The sequence below is a fragment of the Vulpes lagopus genome, chromosome 4, assembly GCF_018345385.1.
Source record: "Vulpes lagopus strain Blue_001 chromosome 4, ASM1834538v1, whole genome shotgun sequence".
Lineage (NCBI taxonomy): Eukaryota > Metazoa > Chordata > Mammalia > Carnivora > Canidae > Vulpes > Vulpes lagopus.
In genome coordinates this window covers 89351169-89366250 of record NC_054827.1, presented here as the reverse complement: position 1 = coordinate 89366250, position 15082 = coordinate 89351169, and the positions used below count along the sequence as shown (strand labels likewise).

At 41.1% G+C, this 15082-nt stretch overlaps 1 protein-coding gene across 11 annotated transcripts in view; it reads left to right on the top strand.

Annotated features, from left to right (window-relative positions):
• Positions 1-15082, top strand: part of PDE8B (phosphodiesterase 8B) — a 276868-nt gene that overhangs the window by 167078 nt on the left and 94708 nt on the right. The window lies entirely within an intron of this gene.

Genomic DNA, 15082 nt, shown 5'->3' with positions numbered 1-15082 from the left:
TTAGGAGGTTTATGACAAAATTAGGCTCCTTTGACAAACAGTTAAAAAAAAATTCCCACAAGCTTCTGCTGCTTTATTAGTAGTGCACATAAGTTATGATTTAGCTTCTGGCTATGCAACTAAAAACTAATATATTTTATGACACCATAAAATTCTTCTTCCATACAAAGATGTTCTGTATTTTTCTATCTTAATTTCTTAAGCAAATGAAAAGCCTATATGTATTTGAGCATTTCATGCGTACAAATTCATATCAAAAACAATCATTTCAAGTTAGTAAAAATTAACATTGTGAGCGCTGTTTGTACCATTATATCATGTACAACAACAATACATTACAGTCTTGTCTTCAGGAGTAACAGAATTTCAATAAGTTGCTATACTTAAGAACTTTTAAAGATAGTTTTATCACAGGGAGAAATATTGATATTGGTACATATGTATTTTAAGTTATACTTTTAATACTGAATTATGTGTATTTTCACTCATACTTAAAAGTTTATTGGTTGAAAAGTAAGTGAAGAAACATAATTACCGGTGACCTGTGTTCGAAAATACAAAATATGGCCTTTGACGTAGATGGAGATTTTAAAAGAAGAGATAATACCTTGAAAGGATATGAAGGTCTTTGGGGCGTAATAAATTTTAGGGGAGCAGGTTGGGGACTTGGAAAGTGTGGGCTCAGATGGTGGAGGCTGGCCAGGCAATGAGAGAAACTGCCCCCCGCCCTCTGCCTTGAGTATGCAACTCCCATGGGGAGGTGGGCCTGGGTACAGTGAGCTGTGCAGGACTTTCAGCTGGTGTCTCAGCCCATCAGAGGTACCCATGTCCCCATACCTTTTTTTTTTTAATAATGATTTGATACTAGTAAATATTGTAAAATGATTACACAAAAGTCAGGTTAACATGTATCACCAGACATAATTACAAAATTTTTTCTTGTGATGAGATCTTTTGAAGCCTATTCTCTTAGCAACTCTCAAGTTTACATTACAGTGTTAGCAATAGTCACTGTGCTCTACATTATATCCCCATGACTTATTTATTTCCTAAGTGGAAGTGTGTACTTTTGACCCCCCTCACCCCCACCCTCACCCCCACCCCACCTCTAGCAACTAGCCTGTTCTCTGTATCTGTATGTTTGGTGTTCTTTTTGTTTTCTGCTATGCATGGAAGTGATACAATATGGTGTTGTCTTTCTCTGTCTATCCTTAGCACAATGACCTCAAGGTCCATCCATGTTGCAGCAAATAGCAAGTTTCCTTCTTTCTGATGGCTAATAATACTCCATTGTATATATATTCCACGTTTTCTTTATCCATTCATCCATCAGTGGACACAGGTTGTTTCTGCCTTGGCTATTGTAAACCACGGTGTAGTGAACATAGGAATGCATATATTCTTTCAAGTTAGTGTTTTCATTTCCCTTGGATAAATGTCCAGAAGTAAATTGCTATAACATATGGTAGTTCCATTTTTAATTTTTTGAAGAACCTCCATAGTGCCTGTGCCAGTATACATTCCTACCAACAGTGCATAGGGGTTCCTTTTTCTCTGCATCTTAGCCCACACTTGTCATTTCGTATCTTTTTGATACTAGCCATTCTAACAACGGTGAGTCAATAACTCCTTGTGTTTTTGATTTATATTGTCCTGATGACTAGTGATGTTGAATGTTTTTGCGTGTACCTCCTAGCCATTTTTAATTCTTCTTTGAAAAAGTGTCTATTCAGATCTTCTGCCTATTTTTGAGTCAGATTTTTTTTTGTTTTGCTATTGAGTTATGGGAGTTCTCTATATATTTTGACTATTAACGCTTAACCTGATATAATTTGCAAATATTTTCTCCCATTTGATAGGTTGCCTTTTTGCTTTGTTGATGGTTTCCCTTGATGCGCAGAAACTTTTTAACTTTGTAGTCTCAATTGTTTATTTATCTTTCTTTTGCATTTGCTTTTGTGTCCTGTCCAAAAAATCATAGCCAAGACTGATATCAGGGAGCTTAGCCTCTGTATTTTCTTCTTGGAGTTTAATTTTTTCAAATATTACATATGTTCAAATATTTCACCCATTTTGAGTTGAGTTTTATATATATTCTAAGATAACCGCTCAGTTTCATTCTTTGGCATGTGACTGTCAAGTTTGCCCAGTACCATTTATTGAACAGACTATACCTTCTCCATTGTATATTGTTGGCTTCTTATAAATTAATTGACCATATATATCTGGGTTTATTTCTGGGCTCTCTATTCTGGTCCATTGATCTATGTGTATGTTTTTATGCTAACACCATACTGTTTGGATTATTATAGCTTTGTGATGTAGTTTAAAATCAGGGAGCATGGGGACGCCTAGGTGGCTCAGTGGTTGAGTGTCTGCCTTTGGCTCGGGGTGTGATTCCAGAGTCCCAGGATGGAGTCCCACATCAGGCTCCCTGCATGGAGCGTGCTTCTCCCTCTGCCTGTGTCTCTGCCTCTCTCTCTTTCTCCCTCTGTGTCTCTCATGAATAAATAAATAAAATCTTAAAAAAAAAAAAGAAATCAGGGAGCATGATGCCTCTGGCTTTATTATTCTTCAAGATTGATTTGGCTATTCAAGCAAAATATTCTAGAATAGCAAAGGGAATCATGCTTTTTCTTAAGATTTAGTACAACATAAAATGCCTTTCTCAACACTGAGAATTTCATCTAGAATCAGAAAGTTTTCATTTAATATCACCATCACATAGAAAGGCAAGTCCTTGGAGACCTCTGGGAAAGGAAAGGAATTGACCTGCATAGAAAAAATAAATTCTATCAACAACCAAGCTCACACATTCTGGGGGGAAGGATGAGGTCTACATGAAAGGTGACATAGATGGAGGGAGAGGTGTAGGACATCCTGGTGGCTCGTTAGAGACAGCCTCCTGAACCCAAGCAGGGCCAGCCAGCCTATCATGGGCCGTGAAGCTACCATGCAGAGTGCAGACCCACCTAGGCTCATTCATGCTCATGCCAGAAATGAGCCAAGTACAGTCCATGTCCAAAATCAAGCAGAGCCTTTGCCTACCAACCTAGGTTTGCTTCTCCCTCCTTCCTCCCTTTATCAGTCAGTCGATCCCCAGTCTCCTTGTCACCAGACTCCTGCAACCATGTGAGCCCAAATTCTGCTTATCCTTCACGGTCCATCCCAAGGAATGTCAAGTGCCATGCCCCTCCTGAAGCCCCTGAGTACCTTCTTTGCTGTGTATCACCTGCACTGTTATCATGGCTCTTTGTGTGCCTAACTGCCCTCTCCTCTCTCGTGGGGTCACTTGTCTTTGTGAGCCTATCCTGCCTGGTGCATAGTAAGTCCTGCAGCTGTTGGTTAGCCTGAATGGAATTCAATGTCAAGTTCCTGGCTTCCTGCCACTTTCAAACCCTCTCTGCTTCACAGAGAAAAGAGGCAATCCCTTCGTATATGACTTGGGGATACAGAAATCACAGGGCCACCTCTTTTCTGATGCTCTAAATAGAAACGTCTTTATTGCTGTGAATTAGCTGCTGTTCTAAGAAGAGTGGAAACGCAGAGCTCGGATACCCTGAGCCATTGACGTCACCTAATGGTGCAGCACAGGCCTGGAGAGACACTTAGATTTTCCAATAACAAAGAATTTTTATGTCTCTGGCTAGCCACAGTGTTTTTCCTCCTCATCTAAGGAGGCTGAAGTGAATGGTGATGGGTCTGTGACGGGAAGGGCTCCCCAGGGGGTGGGAGCAGCCTGTCTGAAGGCGGTTCTGGCCCTGCTGCTTTCTGGAGGTTAGCCTTGACGTCAAGAGCCGCCCATGGTTTTGCATTTTAACAAGGAATGAAATTGCAAGCCAGGGTGCTATCTTCTGGTGGTGCTTGTCATCAGCAAGGACCCCCGTTCCTGTGTGAGCCCTGTAGCTTGTTGCCAAGGGGCTGGAAGTGCTCAGTGAGGTTTGTTGGCTGTAAACAGCATCTACCCTTATACAGCATACTCTTGCTCCCCAAATGCATATTAAACACATGAGCTGGAGCCAGGGCTGGTCTCTGCCTCAGAAGCTGTGGGGGTTCCAGACAGATAAACAGGTTACGTTCCTAGAGTACAGTGCAGGGGGAGGTGTGACCCAAGAGCAGGAGAAGCACAGATGCAGGACCAAAGGAGACTGGCTAGAATTTTTTTTATGTGTCTTCTAGGATGAGGGGCAACAAACTGCACCCTCCAGGGCAAATATGGTCTGTTTTATATGGAAAGTTTTAGAGGAATATAGCCACTCTTTGTTATGTTGTGGTCGCTTTCCCACTACAATGGCACAGAAGTTACCACAGACACTATGTGGCCTATAAAGCCTAAGATATTTACTCTCTATCCCTTCATAGGAAAAGCTTGCCAGCCCCATTCCTAGAGGATAATTTTCTCTTTGGACGACCCCCTTTCCTAGGTTGGGGACAATCTGTCTGGTATCCCAGCAATGATCCCCTTCATGCACACATTTCTTTGGGCCCTTTGCTTTCCTGCCACCCCTGTGCCCTGGTGCAGAGCCTGTCTCAACCCGTTTATATGAATAAGACATGAGGACCTATTCCCGTAAGACTTTTGCCTTTTCATGAGGTCTAAATCCAAATCTGAATGCATGACTCAAAGTGGAATTTCAGGGACCTGCTACCATGGTCTAGGAGTCAAGCTTGTATAGGGAAAGGAGACTTCTAGGATCCTGCTTTCACACTAGCTTCTGCTAAGCTGGCCAGCCAAAGCAGAGAGGCCTCAGCCCTGGTGTCCCTACAGTGCCCACCCTTGGTGCTTCCCCCATTCTCGCTTTTTCTTCCAAGCCTTGGCCATGAGAATATGGCTAGCTAGCCATATGAGCACAGCCCTCCCAAAAGCCAGCATGCCAGTGGCAGGCGTGGGGCCTGGCAGAGACTATGGGAAGCCAGCAGGCAAAAGGATGGCAGTGCAGCTGGGAGTGTTGTGTCCTTTGGTTGGCTCACCTGGTCTCTTTTCTCCTGGATGGATGGCTCATAGGCCATGGAGAAGACTCAGAGAGGTGTAGAGATTGCCTGTCCAATAAGAGGAGGTTGTTTGTTTTAGAGAAGTCAGGGAGCACAGACACCCATGAACAGCTCCAGAAAATATTCCCTGTTCCTTCGAGTTACAGCAGAGGAAGGTCCGTGACCAGGCTCAGAGGAGGCACGCTGCTTTCTGGCTAATCAAGGTTGCAAGACAAACCTAGGTGAGAACGGAATAAGAGCAGCAGTCTGACCTGCCTTTTGCACAGGGCTTTCCAGACCCGGGGGGTGGGGAAGTGGGGAAATACCTGATTTTGGAATTCCCCTGACAACCTCTACATCCTCATTTCAGGAAGAAAAGTTATTTCAGCAATGAAAAAACAGGGAAGGACATAATCTCTGAAGGAGTAGCTATTGAACTTGAGTAAGTTTGGCTTATTGGAAAAAAAACGTTTTTTTCTATTGCAGACTGATGGGAGCATTGTCATAGCCTAACATCAGCATGGGGATGGACATTTGGGGGTCATTGCTTTATTTTTCTACAAGATTCATCTGTTTAGAGAGGGTGGTGGTGAGGGAGAGAGAAAGCTGACTCCGCGCTAAGTGCGCCTGACATGGACTTGACGCAGGACTTGACCTCATGACCCTGAGATCATAACCTGAGCTGAAATCAAGAGTTGGATGCTTAGCTGACTGAGCCACCCAGGCGCACCTGGGGATCGTTACTTTAAAAGCACTTTCACCCATATAACTTGTTTTAGAATAGTAGGGGCCGAAATGGGAGCTGAATTGTCCAAGTTTGCTGTGATGGAAACTTGCTTTGAGATCAAGTTTTGGAGGTTCATTCATATTTTCTTTTATAGTATGCTATTTAATTGTGAAACTATAAAGATTAGAGAAAAATAGAACCTACTACAGTAATAATGCATATGACTAAGCCTGCCAGAAGTGCCTAAAACAAGATACAAAGGCTATAGAGTGGCAGGGAGTAAGAAAGGAAAAAGAACAGGTCTTCAGTTTCGTGAAGGGTTCATGTGGGGAAGGAAGGCCTGGGTCCTGATGAAGGCAAAAACAGTGGGAAGTTTTAAGGAATAAGATTAGACTTAACATTGGGAAGAATTATTAGAATGGACAAGGCCTCTACAAAGTTTGTGGGTACTGACTGAGTCCATCACTAAGGGAGATATTCAAATAGAACCAGTCTGAGCACTCAGTAGGAAAAGCTGTCTGGAGAGGTCACCCACTGGCCAGAAATGCATCTAGATCAGTGGTTCTCCAAGTGTGGCTCCCCAGAGCAGCAGCAGCCCTAGGAATCTGCTGGAATTGTGAAGTCATACCTACAGAATTGAAACTCCATGGTTGGGCCTAGGTGATCTGTTTTAAGAAGCCCTCCATGTGATTCTGACTCACTCTGAGGTTGAAGAGCTACTGGACAAGATGAATGGCTGCCAGACTCTGATACTATGAGCTCTGGTCACTGGTTCATGGATAGGGTCTGTTCTGGGTTCAATTTAGTCAGAAAATTTTTTTTTTAAATCCTGGCCATCCATTCCTCCCCTCCTGAGTATGGGGCCCCAGACCCACACTGCTCAGGACGCCGCATTACAGAGGACCCCCAGCTCTCCTCCAGCCATGCCCAGCCTATGCCCTAGACCCACCTGTCCAGTCGTGAAATGTGGCTAGAGGTGTGCTCCAGGTGTAAACTACATGCTCAAATTCAGAGACTTAGTATGAAAAAGAATGTAAATTATCTCATTAAAGTATTGTACTCTTCTATTGATGACATGTGATAGTATCTTACCTATATTGTGCCTAAAATATTATTAAAATTAATTTTACCTGTTTCTACTTTTTAATTAGCCTGCTAGAAAATTTAAAATTGCACATGTGGTTTACATTTGTGGCTCACAGAGTATTTCTGTTGGGCAACTGGTCTAGCCCTTCCTTCCCCTGTCAAATCTTACCCTGAGTCCCACTTCCCTTGTTCAGGTGACAGGGGTCAATGAGCCATGCATAGTCTAGTTTGTGCCAGTGAGCCAGCAGCAGACAGCCTCCCGTGGGATGAAGCTATGATCTGCTCCCCAGGCCCCTAAGAATGCTTTCTCTATTATGGGAGGAGGATCTGCACTTGAGCAGAACTTTAGGGAGCATTTTTATTTGGGGAGATATGGGGCACCTTTCATGAATTCTCAAACTGCAGCAGAAATTTAGCTTTCTCTGTTAGAGCTCTTGGGTGGACAACAGGAGCCCTGGGTGTCTTGCTCACTGGCAGCTTCCTGCCCCTGCCCCCAGGCCCATTCCCATTTCCCAGCCCCAGACTGGCCTTCTCATGGTCCATCCTTGCTCTTCCCTATCCCAAGGCTTCTGCTCTCTCCACATTTGCCAACTTCTGTTCCCCCTAAGCCTTTCCATCCTGATAGGTGGCTTGACCTATAAGCGTTTCATGATTTTTGGACTCCTCCTCCCAGGCGTGGCTGAACAAGGTCCTTGATACTAAGACAGTCTAATAGCTCATGGCATTCTATATAATGGTGCAGGCAGCAAGGGGAGACAGGCACACAGGAATCACATGATGATTTCTGCTCATTGCTAGTCCCTGGTGATACAAATGTTTGAATTTGTCCCAAATGCCCAATATTTGAGATCTATCTCATGTTTTTAATGGCATCAACTGTTTACGAAGGACAGCTTCGTTGTCCTTTAGAATTCAACCCAATTTCTCCTCTCTTCAAGAAGACTTTGAGAACCTGCCAGCCATGTCTCCCCTGCACCTGCCATGAGGTGACAGTGATGCTTCTCTTCTGTGTCACCTGTTGGACTATTTTTTTTAAAAGATTTATTTATTTATTTATGATAGACAAAGACAGAGAGAGAGAGAGAGAGAGAGAGGCAGAGACACAGGAGGAGAGAGAGAAGCAGGCTCCATGCCAGGAGCCCGATGTGGGACTTGATCCTGGGACTCCAGGATCGCACCCCAGGCCAAAGGCAGGCGCCAAACCACTGAGCCACCCAGGGATCCCCACCTGTCGGACTATTAATCTTCACCTGGTTTGGATCAGTGCTCACCTTGGGGCAGGGACCCCACTGTTTGTGCTCAGGAGCATAGGAAATTAAAGATGAAGCTTCTGTGTCCTCCCAAACGAGTATTACACATAGAGTGTTGATCTTTGTGTAGCTAGTAGGTCTCATGTGCTGTTTCATATTTTCCATGTTCTTCCAAGGCACACATCCAAGTTTGACTTCTTAAAAGGAAGTTGGAGAAAAAGGGAACCACAGTTGAAAACATGACCTCAGTTATCCCTGGAGTGTCTATTCATATTTAGAAATTATTTTTATATAATTAGTCTATTAGCATGATGCAGAGTTTGTACACATATACTCACAGTACATGCTCCAAATATTTATTGATGTATTTGGTAAAGCTGCTAAGTAAACAAAATTTTTCCATTTAGATTTAGAACATATTTACATGAAGCTATTTAAAGAAAGGCCTCTGATGTTGCAAAACCACAGTTTTTCCTGAGAATTACACTGGAACTGCCAAACCCTGAGCAAACATAAATGGAGTACCTGCTGTGTGTCTGAGGGTGCAGACAAGTAGGAGGTCAAAGCAGGGAACAAGGACAAGCAGGGACACCAAGAATGCAGCGATGTGTGGGGAAGTCTTGGGTCAGAGGAATGGAAAGGCACAGCTTCATGGCTGGCGATGCTGGTGGCCACGTGGCCAATCATGACAGGCTTCAGGAAGGGCCCTAGGGGTCTGAAGCTGAGGGGGTGACCTGGCTGAGGAGGGGGAAGGTGAACTTAGAACATTCTGGCATGCAGACCGACACTGAGCACCGTGGACAGATAAACAAGGTGACCTCACCCTATCAGAGCAGCTTGGCCGCGCGTGGTCAGCAGGACCGCAGGGCCGGGGCTGTCTGCCCTGCATGGTGATGGGGTCCTTTGCACTATCCGTTCACTCATCCTGTCCTCTGTGCTAGAAGTCCATATTGGGGACAGACAGGAAGATGGGAAAAACAAAGGGAAGGGAAAGTCAGAGGTGCCAGTCAAGTTTTCCACCGTGTGAAACTGTCCATACCTTCTCACCAGTGCTAGCCCAGCTCCACTCGAGGAGGGAGGCGCTGGCATGAAGAGAACCAGTTTGACTTAAGAAAGTCAGCTTTGGTAACTGGCAGTAAATAGGCATAGACACAGTTAAGACCACTAGGATTTAACCAGGAGATACTATGTTGGCCCTTGAAGAGAAGGGATTTTTTTCCTCCTCAGTTGAGCTGAAATTTTAAAGGCTACATTTTTATTAATTTGTCATTCAGACTATGGAAGATTCTGCTCCCTGAGCAGACTTAGACTAATTGAGCCCAAGAGACTTTCACATTATCTTAGACCTGATTGTTACAGATTTTATTTATTTAATATTTTTATGCAATTTATAGATATTAGCACTATGTGGAAATTTTTTTGTTTTCCAAAGCAACAGTTAGTGGGTGACTCCTCAGAAGGAAATTATTTACTTCACATTGAGAACTTTTCCGTTTTGGGCATGCTTGGTCTAAGCTGAGCATTCATTCATCCATTCAGTGAGCATCAGTTGCCCCCAGGTGCTCTGGCCCAGTGGAAGTCACAAGGCGGATTGAGGCTGAGGTCGCGTGTGTCTCCCCGCATCCACTCCTGCTGAAATCCTCAGGTGGCTAATGGGACCCTCCATCTAGTCACCTTTACCCTAAACTAGGGAACCCCCTTCAGCACACTTCCTTTCTTGTGTCCCCTAAATCCTAGGACCCACTCAGTGTGAAGATTGTGTCTTCCTAACAGCTCTTGACTCTGTGCCCTTCTTTTCACCCCACTGCAACTTCTGGTTATCTTGCTCTAGCTTCCTGTCTGCTCTCTGCCTCCAATTAGAGGTGTACTGGCACCAGCTCATACAAGCTCAGTAGAGCTGGTGGTTTAATTTTCTGTGTGAGAAAGTTGTTAAACCACCCATTATTAAAAATTTAAATTATAGAAGCACGAAGTTCATTTTTTCAAAACTAATAAGTATTCAAAATCTAGAACTTCTTCAATATGTTACTACATTATGTTATGACCTATACTCTGGAGGTCATTTATGTTTGTTTCATCTGTGTGACAGAGATACCATATGGAGCGGAGCTGCCCCGGTCAGTGACATCATGTTGGTAGCTTCAAACAGCCAGACTGGGAGTATGTTTAGACCGGGGGAATCAGCAAACACTACAAATCAGGACATCTTTTTTATGTTTAGGCAAAACCTTTTTAGTTTGCTATTTAAATGCTCCTTTTAATACCATTACAATGAAGACAAACAGTGAATGGACACTTCCCTCCCTCTCAAGCAATGTTTATGTATGTATATGTAGCTATTTATGTCTTGAAGTTCATTCTATGACAACATGAACCCATAGTAAATTCTGAATGAAGAAACTCATTGTAGAGAAATATGATCAGGAAAGCTATTTTGAGTGGACAAAACCCAGAAACTTTTAATCCATATTTGTGGCTTAATCTAGATTACAGTATGTCTGTATTGGCTCATTTTTTTTCTATTGAGGTAGAATTGACATATAACATTGTATAGTTTTAGATGTGCAGCATAATGATTTGATGCATGCACTGCAAAATTATCTCCACAGTAAATTTAGTTAATATATTAACTTCACAGTTAAAATATTTTTTTCTTTTGTGAACATTTAAAGTCTATCTCTTAGTAATTTTCAAATAAGCAATACAGTATTGTTAATTACAGTCAACTTGCATGCATTACGCCCCGGTCCTTATTTACCTTATAACTGGGACTTTGTCTCTTTTGACCACCATCACCCAGTTTACCTACTTCCTGCTTCTAAGCAGCTAGTCTGTTCTCTGTATCTAGGAGATCGGGGTTTGGTTTGGTTTATAGATTCCACATATAGGTGAGATGATATGGTGATATGGGGTTTTCTTTCTTTGTCTAGCTTATTTCATGTGTCATAATATCTCAAGGTCCATCCATATTGTTGCCAGTGGGAATATTTCCTTCTTTTATTCAATTGTATATGTATTTCCCACTTTCTTTATCCACTTACCAGTTGATGGACACATAGGCTGTTTACATACATTGGCTATTGGATATAATGCCTCAGTGTACAGGGGGTACATACATTTGTCGGAAAGTGATTTCATTTCTTTCTAATAAAAAAACAGAAGTGGAATTGCTGGATCATATGGTAGTTCTATTTTTAATTTTTTGAGTAATCTCCATACTATTTTCCATAATGGCTAAACCAGTTTACATTTCCAACAGTGTAAAAGTATTCCCTTTCCCCCACATCCTCTCAAATACTTGTTATTTTTTTGTCTTTTAAGTAATAGGAGTTCATATCTCATAGTAGTTTTTATTTCTGTTTCTCTGAGGAATGGTGATGTTGAGCACCTTTTCATGTACCTGTTGGTTATCTGTATGTCATTCTTAGAAAGATGTCTATCCAGATCTTCTGCCCATTTAAAAATCAGATTGCTTGCTATTGAATTGTATGAGTTTGTTATATAATTTTAGGGGTTAATCCCTTATCACATATATGACTTGGAAATATTCAGTAGGTTGCCTTTTCATTCTGTTCATGGTTTCCTTTGCTGTGAAGAAACTTTTTAGTTTGCTGTAGTCCCAATTGTTTGTTTTTCTTTTCTTCTGTTTTTTTTTTTTTTTTTACCTTTGCTTTTGGTACCATAACACCATCACCAAGACAGGTGTCAAGATCCTGATATTCTGTTTTTTTTCTTCTTCTAAGAGCTTTCTGGTTTCAGAGCTTACATATAAGCCTTTAACCTATTTTTCAGTTGATTTTTGTGAATGGTATAAGATGATCCAGATTCATTCTTTGCATGTGGCTGTCCAGTATTCACAGACCATTCATTGAAGAGACTCCTTTCCCCATTGTATATTCTTGGTTCCTTTGTCATATGTTAATTGACCACATATTTGGGGGTTCATTCCTGGGCTCTATATTCTGTTCCATTCATCTCTGTGTTTATTTTAATGCCAATACCATACTGTTTTGAATACTTTAGCTTTGTATTACACTTTAAAATGGGGGAGCATGATGGCCCCAGCTTTGTTCTTGCACAAGATTGCTTTGGCTCTTTGAGGTCTTTTGTGCTTCCATATAAATATTAGGGTTGTTCTATTCTGTGAAATTACCACTGGAATTTTGACAAGGATTGCATTGAATCTGTAGATTGCTTTAGGTAGTATGGACATTGTAATGATATTCTTCTAATCCGTGAGCAGAGAAACATGTTTCCAATTATTTATATCTTTCTCAGTATTTATTAGTGTCTTACATTCTACAGTTTTCAGATTAAAGGTCTTCTACCTTCTTGGTTAAATTTTTTTATCAATAAAAGTGGAGCTTTATTGAGGGTTTTTCATATATAAGATCATGTCATCTGCAAATAGTGACAGTTTTCCTTTTTCCTTTTCAATTTGGATATCTTTTCTTTTCTTGGTGAATTGCCACAGCTAGGACTTCCAGTACTATGTTGAATAAAAGTGTTAAGAGTGGACATCCTTATCTTGTTCTCAGTCATATAGGCAAAGTTTTAGTTCTTCCACGTTGAGTGTGATGTGGCTTTGTCACATAGAGCCTTTATTATGTAAAAGTACACTTCCTCTATACTCATTTTTTTAATGGCGAAAATATTTATAATTAGCTGGACTCACTTTAGGTGATCTCAATTTTGTTGGCAACATTGAAAGCATAATAGTCTGGAGCCAGCTGAACATAGGCCACCTTCTCTCCATCAGGCCTAATAAAGGTGTCGACTTTGGCTGTTTCAGTGTTCTAGATCTTCTTCACAGCTTATTTGTTCTGGTGCCAGTTAGCCTTGACATCCACAGTAAACACTAGTGAGTTACTGTTTTTTGACTTCTTCATTGCTGACTCAGTGGTTCTGGGGAACTGGATAATGGCATAATGGTCAAGCTTTTCTGATGAGATTTGGGCTGCCTTCTTTACTGCAGTGCCTTGGGCTGCCAGAAGGTCAGTGCCATGTGGATCTTCGTGTGTGTGTGTGTGTGTGTGTGTGTGTGTGTGTGTGTGTGAGACAGCGAGATGATTTTCACTACTGCTTTCTTGGCTTCAAAGCCTTTGCTTTGGCTTCAGCTTTGGGAAGAACAGAAGTTTCTTTATTTGCTTTCAGTGCCATCTTTTTTGAAAAGCTGTTCAGAATTTTTATCGTGAATGTTGAATTTTATCAAATGCTTCTGCATCTATTGAGATGATGCTATGGTGTATATCTTTCATTTTTGTTAATGTGGTGTATCACATTGATACACAAATGTTGACCCATCCTTGCATCCCAGGGATAAATCCACCTGGATCATGGTGTATGATCCTTTTAATATGCTGTTGAGTTTAATTCACTAATAAGTTTGTTGAAGATTTTTATCTCAGTGTTCACGAGAGATGTTGGCCTGTGACTTTCCTTTCTTGTGGTGTCCTTGTCTGGTTTCGATATTGGGATATCACTGGCATGGTAAAATGATTTTAGGACTGTTTCTTCTTCTTCAATTTTTTCGAAGACTGAGAAGAACTGACATTAATTCTTTTTAAAATGTCTGCTAGAATTAATCAAGGTAGCCATCTGGTCCTGGACCTTTCTACATTGGGAAGTTTTTGAACTTCCCCCACTGGGAAGTCTCTTCAGATTTTCTTCTTCTTCATGATTCAGTCTTTGTAGGTTGTATTCTTTTAGGAATTAATCCATTTCTTCTAGGTTGTCCAACTTTTAGTATATAATTGTTCATAGAAGTCTCTTTGAACCTTTGTATTCTGTAGTATTAGTTGTAATGCCTTATTTATTTTCCTCTTTTTATTTTTCAGTTTATTAATTTGAGTCCTCTCTCTTTCCTTGGTGAGACTTGCTACCTTGGTGAGGCTAGGTTTGCCTATTTGTTCCTGTTTTCAAAAAACCAATTCTTGGCTTCATTGATCTCTTCTATTGTCGTTTTAGTTTCTATTTCATTATTTGTGCTCTGATCTTTATTTCCTTCCTCTTACTAGTTTTGGGCTTAGTTTTTCTTTTCCTAGTTCCTTGAGGTATAAGGTTTAGGTCACTTAGATCTTTCTTGTTTCTTAATGTAGATATCGATTATTGTGAACTTACCTCTTAGAAGTGCTTATACTGAATCCCCTAAGTTTTAGTATGTGGCATTTTGTTTTCATTTGTCTCAAGGTATTTTTTAACTCCCTTTTTTTTAAATCTTTGACCATTGGTTGTTCAGGAGAATGATGTTTAATATCCACATATTTGTTAATTTTCACGTTGTCTTCTTGTAATTGATTTTTAGTTTCATAGCATTATAGTTAGACAAGATATTTGATATGATTTAGGTTTTCTTAAATTTATTAAGACTTGTTTTGTGGCCTAACATATGCTCTCTTGTGGAGAATGTTCCATGTGTGCTTGAGAAGAATATGTATTCTGCTTTTGGATGGAATTTTCTGCAAATATGTGTTAAGTCCATCTGGTCTGATGTGTTTCAGTACAATCTTTCCTTATGTCTTTATGTAGGGATTATCTATCCATTGATATAAGTTGGATATCAAAGTCCCCTAGATATCAGCCACCGTGAGTCTTCATGAGCCCTTTAAGAACTATTAGTTCTCTATAGCTTTGTGGGTCTCAAGAATGCAAGCCCCATTGGCTTACAAAATTAGATATTTTGTGTGTCCATCTCTGAGGTGAAAGTCATAAAAATTGAGGTGCCAGATTTGGGGTTCATACCCTTCACTCCACAGAGATAAGCTAGGAATTGAGTTTCCTCCTGATTGTGTGTTGACCCACTGGGGATGGGGCTTATGGCAATATTGCTTCTTAGCCTCTCCTACCCACTTTGATGTAGGTTTTTTTTCTCCTCAATTGCCTGATGTATAGGAGTTGTTCAGCTCGTTTCTGGATTTCTTTCAGAGGTGATTGTTTCATATATAGTTTTAGATTTAGTGTGTCTGTGGGAGGAGGTAAGTTCTGGAGTCTCCTATGTCACCTTCTTAAACCTGAAAATTCCCAGGACTTATTTTTTGGTTGATTTTCT